Source organism: Geotrypetes seraphini, chromosome 3, assembly GCF_902459505.1.
Source record: "Geotrypetes seraphini chromosome 3, aGeoSer1.1, whole genome shotgun sequence".
NCBI lineage: Eukaryota > Metazoa > Chordata > Amphibia > Gymnophiona > Dermophiidae > Geotrypetes > Geotrypetes seraphini.
This window is the reverse complement of record NC_047086.1, coordinates 52,039,391-52,052,490: the sequence shown is the minus strand read 5'-3', so window position 1 is coordinate 52,052,490 and position 13,100 is coordinate 52,039,391. Positions and strand designations below refer to the sequence as shown.

General features: G+C 39.4%; 1 pseudogene; it reads left to right on the top strand.

Annotated features, from left to right (window-relative positions):
- Positions 1 to 12,052: 12,052 nt before the first annotated feature.
- On the top strand, positions 12,053 to 12,743 carry LOC117357170 (annotated as a pseudogene).
- Positions 12,744 to 13,100: the final 357 nt, after the last annotated feature.

The following is a 13,100-nucleotide window of genomic DNA, read 5'->3' as shown; positions in this document are numbered from 1 at the left end:
TTGAAGGTGTATTCAGGAGTCCAGTCATGGTACATGGGCTTGTCGTGCCACTGGGGCTTGCATGCATCTGATAAGCTAAAAGCTACGCTGTCGGTAGTTTCATCACCAGCAGAGCCCCCAAGGTTTCAGCGAAGATGTTAGACTAATCCCATCTGGGAAGCAGCAGATGGGCAGTGTTGGAGGCAGAGGATCACGTGTGATGCGACAACGGCAACAACATCGAATTTATGCTGCGCAGAAGAAAAGCCAGGCAATCTATTTCTGTGTTCTGCCACAAAAACTTGATGATGTTCATCAAATTGCTAGGACTCGAGAACGCATCGATGGCACCTAACACTTAAAGATCTCAATCTGTATACTTTGGAGGAAAGATGTGAGAGGGAAGATATGATAGAGATGTTTAAATACCTACGTGACGTAAATGCGCATGAGTCGAGTCTCTTTCATTTGAAAGGAAGCTCTGTAATGAGAGGGCATAAGATGAAGTTAAGAGGTGATAGGCTCAGGAGTAATCTAAGGAAATACTTTTTTCAGAAAGGGTGGTAGATGCATGGAATAGTCTCCTGGTAGAGGTGGTGGAGACAGAGTCAGTGTCTGAATTCAGAAGAGCCTGGGATAGTCATGTGGGATCTCTTAGAGAGAGGAAGAGAAAATGGTTACTGCAGATGGGCAGACTAGATGGGCCATTTGGCCTTTATATGCCATCATGTTTCTATGTAACAACTCAAGGTTACTGAAAACTATTCTCTTTAAGGACGCGTTTGAAACCTAAATCTACTTTCCTCAGCATATCTAAATAACTGATCAGTTAATCATCCTTTTTTCTTCTATTTCCTTGAAATTTTTATCTAATCAAGTCCCCCCCTTCGTTTTCTCCTTTAATGTCGTTCTTCCCCTCTATTCCTTTTGCTCTTGTAAGTCGTTGTCCATTGTGTGTCATGAATGTATTTTTGTATCCGCTGAGTGTCAAGTATGTATTTTTGTATATTTCTCTGTATGCTTTGTACTCTTTTTTAAAATTATTATTATATATAGCGCTTAGAAAGTTTTATAAGCGCTTTTATCAAATTTTAAATAAACTGTAAACTTTTCCATTTCTTGGTAGAAATGACCCAAGGTCTCCAAGTATTAATAAAAGAGCCCAGGTTCTGCCCACTCAGTGCAGCCTTTTTATGGATTCTGTGGATGGTTGCAGGGGGTCCCTCAGTGATCGCCCAATTCCTGAAGAATGTCTTCGGCCTGGTATTTGAGTATCGGCACCTTTTTTTTTGCTAGAAAAAATGCACTGTGCATAAGCAACACTGCAGAAAGATAGGACTGGTACTTATAAGGTCTGATTTGAATGCTAAACATAGATGTTAAGTGCTGAATGTTGACACTTGTGACCAGTCAGACTCTGTGCCTGACATGTTCCCATTTAATAGCCCCAGGAAAGTCAGAACTAAGGCCAGAAATATTATTCCCAAGCCCAGAAAAGTTCAGCAGCCTAGATTCTCCAAGTACACTAAGGAGAAATTTGCAGAAAATGAGTGCTCTGACAGCTCAGAGATAGAAGAAATGGAGACTCAGCCTAGCTCTGGAAGGTTTGTCTCCAAACTAGAGATCTGCATGGGAATGGGGATTGCGGAACTCCCAAGGGGATGGAACCGGGGTTCCAGAGGCCTGGAAAAAGAATTAGTAGAAGATAGATAAAAGCAGAGACTGGGACCAAGTTGATGGAAAAACAAAATGTCCCACCAGCTACAGCAAGGGAGATGTTCATTTTGAGGAGGGTTAAGCAAAAAGTGGTAGGCCCTGCCCCCTCTCATGGTTATGCCACCAATTGTGTTTTGTACATAATGAAGTACTTGCTAAATTTGTTTTGGGGTTTCCAATTCAGTTTTGGCACATTTTTCTTATGCAACCATTGTCCTGAAAGTGCTTCTTTCAATTCTGCTTTATATTCTGTCATCTTGATTACTGTAATGCTATCTACCTCGGCATTACAAAAATTTGGCACATTTTCTTATGCAACCATTGTCCTGAAAGTACTTCTCTCAATTCTGCTTTGTATTATCTCGTCTTGATTACTATAATGCTATCTACTTTAGCATTACAAAAATTTGTCTTCATAGATTACAATTAATTCAGAATACTGCTGCGAAGCTGATCTTTGGAAAATGTAAATTTGACCATGTGACCCCTTTGCTTCAGAGTCTTCATTGGCTCCCGGTTTATTTTAGAATTCAATTTAAATGTGCTTGTATTTCTTTTAAAATTCTACATGGTATCTTTAATCCTCTTATTCCTTTATTTTGGAACGTTTATCAATTCTCCTTTGCAAGAAGTATCCAACAATTTAAACTCTCCCTTCTTTCTTAAAAAGGGATTAAAGGAGTCAAGATCTTCAGTCAATCTTTGGTCTTTAAATTCTCTCAACTCTGGAATGATCTTCCCTTTTTTTTAAGGAGTTCCAGTTTGTTTCAAATTTTTTGTAAATCTTTAAAAACTACTCTGTTTGCCAAACATTTTGAAAATTAATTCTTTTGAAATTTTGCTATTATCTTCCATTTATCATTTGTAAATCATTCCCTGTTTATTTAATTGCTGTAAACCGAGTCGAGCCTTCTCAGAATGATGACTCAGTATTCAAAGTTAAGCTTTATTTTAAATTATTTTGATGCTGTATTATTTGATTCTTTACTTATTGCTGCATTAAAAACCATTTATGTATCTTGGCATGACCTCTCACAAATTACCTATGCCAGATGGTGGAACCAGATTTGTTTCTTTTAACAAGAAATGGTTGACCCTACAGTCACATGACCTAATTTCTATTCTAATTTTTTCTGGTGATGTATGTATCTCTTATTTCTGTTCACTGTTATTTGTTTATATTGTATTTTATTGTTGGTTTAAATAAACTAAGACTTAAAAAAAAATCAAAACTGTCAGAAGTAATTGCTGCTTTTTTGGGGGACAGATAACATTTATGTGGGGATGGGCAGGGACAAAGGAGATTCCTTGTAGGATTGGGCGGGGAAGGAGTGGATACCTCACGGATACAGGCGGGGATGAAGGGGATTCTGGCGGGACGGGCGGGATACTGGTGGGGAAAGGCGGGATTTCGGTCCCCGCGCAACTCTCTACTCCAAACCTATAATATAAGGTTCAGGCAAAATGTCTCTGTTAGAAAGCCTTGCACTTTCTCAGATATCCACAGGGGGAGCCTAAGAGAGCCTCAGAGCAGTGCAGACATACAGAGAGTAGGGCGTGGCTCACATACTGAAAAGCTAGCAGTGTTGTTCCTCAGTTAGAGAGGATAAGGAGAAGGGATGGTTCTCCCTCTAGTACTCAGCCAGCCAGCAATCTAAACCCGGAAGCTGAAGCCCTACCCGAGGAGGAATGGAAGGAACTCTGTGAGGAGGTATTTACACCAACAGAAGCTATGGAGGTTGGAATTGCTTACAAAGCCTTCTAACTTTAAATCTATGCTTATTTTTTATTTTCTCTGCTGGAAGTTTTCTATGAACAGTTTGTTTCATTGCTGTTTTGTGAGTTCCTGAGTGACCAGTGCTTTATATCCAAGAACTGTGAGATAGAGTGTTTTTTTTATTATTATTATTGCTTGACTGAATGAGCCCTAGCACTGCTGTAGCTTCATGCAGGGCAGGGACAGGACACTTTCTTGTGCTTACTATGTTTGATGCACTAACAATTTTGGTTTTGTGCTGACAATGCTTTGATTTGGAGAATTATATAGCTTGTCACCGTATATCACCGTGCCCAAGCGAGAATGGCCGAAAGAGCCCAGAGCACACGGTGCTGACCGAGCGGATTTATCAGTACTAATTGGAGTTGGTGGATCAAGTAAAAAACACCCAGTTCTGCTTCCACAACAAAATTCTTTATTCCATTAGGAACTTCAGCTTTCAAAATCCACAATTGTATTCACAGTTCAAAAGGAAAAATAAACTTGTATTTCCCAGTTATAGTCCAAAATGACTCTTCTTTACATCAGTGCAATAGCCCATAAATTCCAAACTACTTTCAAAATGCGTTCATGCAGTTGGATACAGTCTCTTGCTGGCAATCACTTCTGGCAGCTTTAGACTGGATCCGCCTCTGAACTCTTTGGGTGCAGAGCTCAGGGCAGAAGGGACCTCCTCCCACAATGACTGTTGGCTGTGGTCCCTCACAACTAGGACCCACAATTCAGTTTATGGCAAAAAAACCCCAAAAGGAAAAGGTCTCCAAACTATTGCTATGGCTGGGCAGTGCTAATTGCCCCAGCCTAGAAACTTTGTGGTTCTTGCTCAAAAGGAATGCAAGGAACCCTCGCTAAGCTTTCAGTAACCTTTCTTTTGCCTTAAGGTTACAGAGACAACCAGCCCCTTAACTAGCACAACCAGTCCCAGCCTAACTTCCTTTAAACCCCATTGGTTTCCATAGCCCACTGGTCAGCATCAACATCTCCCTCTTTAAAGTCCATGGATTCTTCATGGTCTAAAAAGTCTTCAGTATAAGAACATAAAAACATAAGAAGTTGCCTTCCCTGGGTCAGACCAGGGGTCCATCGTGCCCAGCAGTCTGCTTCCGCGGCAGCCCATCAGGTCCATGACCTGTAAGTGATCCTTCATCTATAACCTTTCAATCTCCATTTTTCTTCTACCTATACCCTTCCATAATCCTATCTCTACTTCTATCTATATCCCTCAATCCCCGTATCTTTCAGGAACTTGTCCAATCCCTCTTTGAATCCCCTTAGTGTACTCTTCCTATCACATCCTCCAGAAGCGCATTCCAGGTGTCTACCACCTTCTGAGTGAAGAAAAATTTCCTAGCATTGGTCCTAAACTTGTCCCCTTTCAATTTCTCTGAGTGCCCCCTTGTTCTTGTAGTTCCCAATAGGCTGAAGAATATGTCCCTTTCCACCTTCTCTATGCCTTTCATGATCTTGTCAGTCTCTATCATGTCTCCTCTGAGTTTCCGCTTCTCCAGGGTGAAGAGCCTCAGCCTTTCTGCGTATGAAAGGTTTTCCATACCTTTTATCATTCTTGTTGCTCTTCTCTGAACCCTCTCAAGTATCTCCATGTCCTTCTTTAGGTACGGCGATCAATATTGGGGACAGTATTCCAGATGCAGGCGCACCATCACGCGATACAGCGGCATGATGACTTCCTTCATTCTGGTTGTGATACCCTTCTTAATAATACCCAACATTCTGTTTGCTTTCTTTGAGGCTGCTGCGCATTGTGCTATTGACTTCATTGTTGTGTCCACCAGCACACCCAAGTCCTTTTCAAGGTTATTTGCCTCTAGAACTAATCCCCCCATTTGGTAGCTGAACATCAGGTTCTTTTTCCCTATATGCATGACTTTGAATTTCCCTACATTTAAGTTCATTTGCCATTTATTCGCCCACTCCTCTAGTTTGTTCAGGTCCCTTTGTAGGTCCTCACATTCTTCCACAGTTCTAACCCTGCTACAGAGTTTAGTATCATCCGCAAATTTTATCAGAAGCTTCCCTCATGCATTCATCTAACATTTCGGCTTCCATAAAGTTAGCTCTGACCTGGGTGTTAGGCTGAGGTATACTGCTGCGTGCTCTCTTCTTTTCTCCCCACCTTCGTACTATAACTCTAAACCTATGGCCTTCATTCCAACAATATGGGGCCGCCGACCTCTTGCTAGAACCTGCCCTCTCATCCCCACTGAAACTTGGCCCAGAAATTATATTACTATTCCTAATTCTTCAGTTTTTACTCTTCGTCCTTCATCACCTCATTACTTCTCTAAAATCAATATAGGTCTTGTAAATGTGCAGTCTATCAAAAATAAACACCACTTAATTCACGACATGATTATTCAATACAACCTTCATATTTTATGCCTCACAGAGATTTGGTTAACTCAGGGGGAGGAGGCCTATCTGACCCAAGCAAGCCTCACCAACTATAAAGCAAAATTCCAACCTCGCCCAAACAAAAAAGGAGGAGGTATAGCTGTCATATATCATACTACTATTCCTCTTCAGTCTAACTTTTTCAATTCTTATTCTAACATTCCAGTTGAAACTCTTCAATTTTCTATAAAAAATTTTCCATCTCTTAATTTCCTCCTGACTTATCTCCCCCCCCCCTGTTACAAAAGCATCACTATCTACTCTTATCTCTACTATTTCAGACTTTAACATTTCTTATCCCAATTCTATCATTCTAGATTTCAATATTCACTTTAATTTTCCCAATCATCACAACACAGCAGAACTTTTGGCCTTAATTTCCGATCTATCTCTAACCCCTCTTATCTCTATGCCTATCCACTCTGCAGGCAATACCATAGATATGATTTTCAGCCCAACTTCTATCAGTCACCTCTTTCAAAACTTTCAGTTTCATCCCCTCCCCTGGTCTGATCACATCCTTATTAATTGGCAATTAGACTTTCCGTCGTATTCATGTCCTGCTCAACAAAACACTTACATTTCCAGAAATATTAATAAAATAACACTTTCTGTCATTCAGAATTCCTTTAAACTAAACCTACAAGATTTCACTACCCTTCCAATTGAAGAACAATTCTCACTCTGGGACACTGCTACAAAATCCTTAATGGACCTCCTGGCCCCTCCACAGGAAAAAACATACCCTAAGTCAGAATAAAAAAAAACCAACCCTGGTATAATGACAAACTCACCCTTCTTCACCGACAACTCTGCTCCATCGAACACAAATGGCGTAAAACACACTCCAACAATCTTCTTATCCTTTTTAAGGAAAAAGCCTCCTACTACAAAACTGCCATTCAACAAACCAAGAAAGAATATTATTCTAAATATATCACTACTACCCGCAACTCCTCCGCTCTCTTCAATATAGTTCAATCTCTTTCTTCTTATTCTAAAAAGAAACCTTCACCCCTACATACGCAGCCATCTACTACTGAACTTGCACTCTTTTTCGATACAAAAATTAAGGACATTAGATTCCACCTCGGACCTCCTACCTCTGTTTCTTCCCCAGACATTTCTGATGATTCTACCCATCTATCATTCAGCACTTGCTCTAATTTCAAACCCCCTTCTCTTGCAAACCTTCTCCAAATCCTACAATCTTTAAATACTCCCAATAATCCTACAGAGACTATTCCCCCTTCGCTTCTCAAAAAATTATTTTCTTTTTTTGGACCATTCCTTTTGGAAATGGTATCCAAATCCCTTTCTGACAACCTTGTTCCTATAGTCTGGAAATCAGCTCTCGTTATTCCAAAACTAAAAAATCATAACTTAGATCCCTCCTTGCCGGCAAATTTCCGTCCAATTGCTAACCTCCCTCTAATATCAAAACTGACTGAGAAAATCATTCACAACCAACTCGCAGAATTTATTGAGAACACTCATGCTCTACACCCATATCAAACAGGTCTCCGCTCCTCTCATTCTACCGAATTGTCATTGCTAGGCCTCATTTCAACTATATACTATTTTCTTGATCACCAAAAATCCGTCCTTCTTATCTCTCTAGATCTGTCTGCAGCCTTCGATACCATTGACCATTCTCTCCTCATCAACCAACTCAAAGACTGCGGCGTTATAGGACCAGCTCTCTCATGGTTCACTTCATATTTTAACGAACGCAGTTTTAAAGTTCACATAAAGAAGGAAACCTCCTCATCTATACCACAAACTCACGGCATCCCACAGGGTTCTATTCTATCCCCCCTACTATTCAATATCTTTCTGTCATCTCTCTTTACTTTGGCACAGTCAATTGGATTCACAATCTTTGCCTATGCGGATGACATTCAACTACTTCACCCCGTCAATACCTCAAACACCTCAGAAATAAAAGAAATTAACAATAAATTAGATAAAATAAGTGACTGGCTTCACACAAATAAACTCTCTCTCAATATTGATAAATCTTGCGGTCTCCTATTTCCTATCAAAAACAGTGAGTCACTATCAGGAAAGATTTTTATCAAATCCATCTCTATAAAAATCGAAACAAAAATAAAATTACTGGGAGTAATCATTGATAAGGACCTTACTTTCCACGATCACATCAGCTCGGTGGTAAAAACTTGTTTTTATAAATTTCGCCTTATTCGTTCTCTAACTTCCATCCTAGACATGGACGTTATCAAAACCTTGGTTTATTCCTTAGTTATCTCCCACCTTGATTACTGCAACTCTCTATATAACGGAATTCTCCAAAAAGAAATCCGATGTTTACAGTTAATCCAAAACACGGCAATAAAACTTATATACAAACTAGGTAAATATGATCACGTCACCCCTCTCCTGAAAGAAGCGCATTGGCTTCCCATAACACATCGTGTTACTTATAAAACTATCCTGCTGACTTTTAAAATTAAACTCTCCCATCAGCCTTCCTACCTTGATAGGCTTCTCATTCCACAATGCCCAACACGTACACTTAGATCAGCAGACCAGAATTTCCTTTCAATTCCCTCTATAAAAGATTTTTTCTACACTAGAAAAACAAATTTTCAGTAGTTGCCCCAACATTGTGCAATGCTCTACCATATCAACTCCGCCATGAAAAACAACTTGATAGATTCAAGATAAGCTTAAAGACTTTCTTATTTCGAGATGCTTTCATCTGCTCTTAAAGCATTTCTTTCTTACTCAACCAACCGCTTCTATGAAGCGATCCCATCCTACATGTTTTATCCTCTCCCTCCATTCTTCTTTCAATCTCCATTTTTTTTCTCCTTTCTTTCTTTTCTTCTCCTAATTATGTAACTTTACCCTTCCCTTCCCCTCTTACCATCACTCCCAAGTTCGTCCAGTTCATGTCCTTAATGTACACTTTTATTAACTCCTTTTATAAATATAATTTTCTATCTCTATTTTTAACATTTTATTGTAAACCGGCTAGATACCAGTTGATGGTCGGTATATTAAAGTTAATAAACTTGAAACTTGAAACTTGACTCCTGTCTCTATTCTGTCTCCTCTCCAGTGTGGATTGGTTCAGTGGCTGCCTTCTTTCTGAGCACTGCTGTTGGTCCCTATAAGCCTCAGTGTAATGAGCAACAGGTGTGGCTTGTTCCTGGCTAAATCGAGGACTAGAATGTTCCTGGTGTTGCCTGGAATTGTGTCCCCCATGGATGTTAGGAGATGTGTGGTGCACCCTCCCCCTAGGAACAATATCCCAAGTACTTTTAGTTCCCCTTACTCATTGTTCTCCCTTCTCTAATTCCGGCGAAAACAAATAGGTACTTCTTTGCTCTTCACTGAACCTTCCCTGCCTGGCTGTAGTTCTGGGCTGAGGTGTTGGTGTGGGTAGTGTTTTATCTCTTTGGGAGAGTATTTTCCCTTGCCCAGCCCTAGGAATAGGTGTCCTTTCACTACCCTGCTCAGTCGCAGGGCCTACCCTGTGACAATATATATATATATATATATTTTGAATGAAATAATTCAAGGGATCTGAGAATTGATTTTGGGGGAGAAGTTTGTCAAAACCTTTGGGTGGGATTGTATGAATGCTTTGTAAGCTGTGAGGACAAACTTATCAATTTTCCTGCCTCAGCTCAGGACAAGAGCTGAAGGCTTTCTGAACATTTTCTTTTATATTTGTATTATGGAAAGATTTACAAGGCCTGGTAATATGCAAAAGTAAATGGACTTGTGCTCCTTTCTGAGCAGACCTGATTGGAAGGCCATAGTAAGACCTAGGCCCAGGTGAGGTCTAGTTTCTGCAGTCTGTGCTGAATTGACATTTGTAAAAATCCTGAACTGCTATTATATTATCTTTAATTTTTCTTTCAACAAGTTTTGTGTTTGGCCATTTTTGTTTTGATTTATTGTGGAACAAAAATCCTGAACAATAATCCTGTTAGGATTGAAAACACAGCATTCGGTGTGTGGCTGGTTTCAAGATTCTTTTTGGTCTTAGTTGATACCTTGCCTATAGGGCTGGTTTCCTTATTAAGCAGCGCGCCTGGAGTAGTAAACCTGTGGTCCACTAGGGGCACTATCAGTCTAACCAGGGCCCGGTGGCCACACAAGTGCTGACTCCACCCCTGAACTGCCTACAAAATTGCTGTCTTTGAGATTAGCAAGAAGTGGTGATATTCAGCGGCACTAACCGATTAAGGGAAGAATTCATCAATGGGCGCTCTAATCAAGTTAGCACATGCGCTAAACATATAATAGGTGTCTTAGCATTTAGCACACGTTAATATTTAATACATGATAATGTGGTTAGCACGCACCAATGCGGTTAGCGTCCTCGAAGAATTTCCCCCTTAGTGCCATTGAGTATCAGTGGATAATCCTTCACAAGTGATTTAACCAGCCAGGAGCTGTTTCTGGCCAATTAGATCACTTTGCATATTCATTCCAAGGTTATTAAGAATTTACTATCCTGCCCTTTGTGCAAAGAGAGCTGGGCTGCTTATGATCTATGTGTACTAAAGAGATAGGAGGGGGATCAAAACAATACATGACAGGTAAGGAAAGGAATTTTATTTACATACTGCCTTTTAATTGTTTATTTAAGATTTGATATACCACTCCTGCATTTTACTGACCTAAGAGGTTTACAAAATATCAAACTAAAATGAAATTAAGTACTTGAGAAAAACTACCCTATCTGTCCCGAAGGCTCACAATCTAGCTAAAGTACCTGATTAAACTAAAAATAAGTAATAACAACATATAATACATTTCCAAGATCAAAAATCAAAGAAATAGAAAATAGAAATAATGAAAGAAGATTAAAAAATAAAATAATAAAATAAAACGAAGGGGCATGGCTTGGCTGCAATACAAGATGGATGGGTGATTCTACAGCTCTTCCCTTAGCAGCACAACTCATTTAATTTGTCAGCACAAGAGGTCAAATTTACTCTCAAAAAGTAAATATTTTGATTTGTGAAATCTTTTACAGCAGATATGGCTTCAGGAAGACAGTCCAGATTAGAGACTGCATTTGCTGTGGGGGGCCTCAGTTAAAAGGGTTAAACCAGACCCACCAACCCCATCTAAAGTGCCACTTCCTAAAGATACTTCCGAAATGTTTGAACAAGTGTTACTGAACTGAAATCTATCAGAGATATGCTTCAGGATAATACAACTGAACTAAAGACACTAAAAGAAGAAGTTCACAATCTCTCACAGCAGTTGATACCAAGACTGGACAGTTAGAACACCAGCTTTCTGAATAAATTTAAAACTGATTATAAAGCTGTGGCACGTCTAACTAAGGAATTGGAGGATGCTAACAACAGAAGTAGGAGAAACAACATTAGAGAATTAGGACTCCCAGAAGGGGAAGAGGGCACACATGCCATTTCTTTTCTTGAAGATTTCTTACCAAAACTGCTCTCCCTCAATTTGATATATCCATTAGAAATTGAAAGAGCACACTGCATTCAATCAAGGGCTTCTAATAGTCAAAATGGTCCCAGGCCCTTGATATTGAGGGTACTGCATTTTCAACAGGCTATGAACATTTTATCTACTGCAAAACAAATGAAGTCATTGAAATGGCAGGAAACAAAAATCCATCTTCTGCCGGATTTTGTTAAAGTTACTGCTGACTTGAGAAAGCAGTTTCTGCTCCTCAGACCTCAGCTGCGGCAGTTGGGGGCTAAGTATGGGCTTTTGTATCCAGCTGTTATGAAGATCACTTACAATAATAAAACCAGTCACTATGATGATCCGACTAAGCTGCAAAAGTATATTAATCAGCATTTGGAGCCTATGACATAAGGAGTGACAAGGAAAGACTGGATTTATTTTTTAAAGTGATAAATCTTTTTGTTTAATTTGGATTTTTAATGGAAGATCATACACAGGTCTGGAAAAGATATTAATTTAATATCTTGGAACTTAGTTTTATTTTTTTCTAATGAAAGAGTTGTTGGTAAACTTGTAATAGGTTTTCAGAGAGCTAATGGACTACAGGAGAGTAAGTGAAGGGGCAGAACTTCAAGGTGCTTTTGCTGTTATAACAACAGTGAACTGCATATGTCAATCTCCTAGGATTGCCTGTTCTTTAAGCTCAGCTCACATATTCTGAATGGTGTTTCCATGGAAATGGAATTAGCAAAGCAGGTGAGCTTTCAGTTTGTTTGGGCTGCTATTCTGCTGGAGTTATATGGCTGTTGCAGATTCTCAGCGTTTCAGCAACTTGTACAATATTTGTGTAACAGCATGCAAGCATAAGTCTGAAGATGTGTGTCTATATAAAGAGGCAAATGAACTGTTTGCAGAGAATCAAACTACAGGAATACAATAACCAGCACTTAGATCCAATGACATAGGAGAGTGACAAGGAATTATTTCAACTTGGCTTTTCTTATGTACGTTATCTAAAGTTCTGGACAAGGAATGGGTTTTGAATTTATTAGAATTCAGTCCTATTCTTAAATAGACTTAAATAGGAGAAAATATTTTTGTAGTCACATTCAGGCAGCAAGTGACATTTCAGATTATCAAGACTGAGCTCTTAGTTTGGTTTTATTCTTTACCTGACATGGACTTATATCCCTGAGCCCTGACTGCACTCCTTGGACTTACATACTGGCCTTAAAAGTACTGGGCCCTTGCGGTACCTGTATATCTGCTCCTTAGTCTGGTCATTGCTTATATCATGCTGTTTGGTATAAATATGATGAGCACAGCTCAGTTGGATTCCATACAGACCATCACAAACAGTTATGCAAAATCTCAGCAGTGCAAACCATCTTCAGAAGAAATTCTGCCTGCACTGAAAGATTTCCTCTAATATCTAGCATCTAATAACATATTTATGAGGAGGGAAAAGACTGGTGGAATGCGGCACAAATGTTGGTGGGAATCCCATTCGAAATTGAATAGATACAGTACAATATGGATTACAAATTGGAGACTTATCTGGCACAATGGATGCAAAATGACAGAGGAAAAGAAGAATTTAGATTGGCATCAGTTCCTTGAAATGAGTAAATCATCGACCATATCATGGATGTAATTGGTGGTAATGGATCCAGAAAGATACAGCGGCTTGAAGGAAGATTAATACTTCTAAGACTGAATCCCTCCTTCCAAAGACAGTTTGTTTGAAGGCTATATATTCTTATTAAGTTACTCCTATATTTTTATT